Source organism: Myotis davidii, unplaced genomic scaffold (assembly GCF_000327345.1).
Source record: "Myotis davidii unplaced genomic scaffold, ASM32734v1 scaffold406, whole genome shotgun sequence".
NCBI classification, from domain to species: Eukaryota; Metazoa; Chordata; class Mammalia; order Chiroptera; family Vespertilionidae; genus Myotis; species Myotis davidii.
The window spans coordinates 232,711-234,076 of NW_006298354.1; the positions used below are offsets into that span (position 1 = coordinate 232,711).

Here is a 1,366-nt window from a genome sequence, read left to right on the forward strand (position 1 = left end):
CCTGTATTTCCCTCAGGTCTTTAATTTCTTTTGTGCTTAATTACCTACAGACCTACCTACACGGACCCCAGGAGGCAATGAAGTAAAAGTACCATCAACTTGTGGTACCCACTAGCATCTCCACAGGACGGGAGAGGAGCACACACTTTTTAACTGATTTAACTTGCTGCACATGTCGAAAAACTCATGGCCAGCTGCAAAGAAAGTAGAACACACGGGTATCCCCACACGCACGTAGATGGACTCACGCGAGGGCACGATCAAGTTCATGCCACCATGGATTCTGCCCCAGTTCCCCGCGAAAATTAACCAGGCGTCTCCTACCCCTGAATGCAACGAAGACAAGGTGACGACTCTCTGCTCGTTCAAGTGGCTTCGGTCCCGGGCCAAAAGCCAGGGATGGGCAGGGGAGAAGCCCGGACTCCCGGCTGCTCCCCTCTTCGCTGCTCCCTCTGGGTTTTCCTTGGTGGCAGTGGACAGGCAGGATACCGGGCCGGAGGGTGGAGCAGCGGATGGTCGGAGGCGAGACAGATTGGAGGTGGGGGTGGAGGGAGCGGTGAGAACTAAAAGGAGATGAAGCGAAAGAGAGAGGAGATGGAGGAATAAATCTGGGGTCTACCAGCTTGGGCAGTCAGAAATCTCCTCGGAAGGAAGGGGCGTGACTGCGATGAAGGCAGCTCCTGGGCAAAGGATGGGAGGTAGGGGAGGGGGACGAATGGGTGGCTTTTCTTCTTGTGGTAAGCGGCTGGGACCGCCCAGGAGCGGGAGGGGGCGGCCAGCCCCTCAGGCCGGGAGCTCTGGGCCCTCGCTGTCCTTCACTCATTAACGTGGCACAACTTGGTTACAGTGTCCCTAAGCGTCTACGCAAGGACTGAGTGGGAGGAAGGAAAGGGTTCTGCAAAGAGTACAATAATTATTTGCAGCAACAGCGGAGCGGAGTCGCGTGGGAGAGCCAGTACAGCTCCCAGCCCCACAGCAAAAGGAAAAAAAAGAACTAAAAATGCTGAGAAGCAGCTTCTCGCAAAGGCTACTTAAAATAATGCAGGAAGCAGAGCGCTCTGCTCCTTCGTTTGCCTGCCCCTCTGGTTTCCTATTATCAGCAGGCCCCCACCCAGGTCGCAGCTCTGCGAGGCACCCTCTTTTCTTCCTACGCTCTCGCTAGCCACCCCCCTACCTCCCACCACCCCACGTCCCGTCCCTGTCCCCTTCCCTGTAGCCCGCAGCTCCACCGGCGTGGGGCGGCGGGGGCGGGGCTCCGGGGAGACTCCGCCTCTAAGGCGGGCTTGGAGGGCCGACCCGGGTGGAGGCTGAAGAAGTGCAAGTCCCACCCACCATTCTCTTGCAGCTACCGGTTGGTGAATCCTGG

General features: G+C 57.6%; 1 protein-coding gene across 2 annotated transcripts in view; it reads right to left on the reverse strand.

Moving 5' to 3' along the window:
* Positions 1 to 744, reverse strand: part of AMOT (angiomotin) — a 65,776-nt gene extending 65,032 nt beyond the window's left edge. For both annotated transcript variants that reach the window (XM_006774023.1, XM_006774022.1), the window contains exon 1: positions 325 to 744. The gene's annotated coding sequence lies outside the window, so the exon portion shown is untranslated. The remainder of the gene's footprint in view (positions 1 to 324) is intronic.
* Positions 745 to 1,366: the final 622 nt, after the last annotated feature.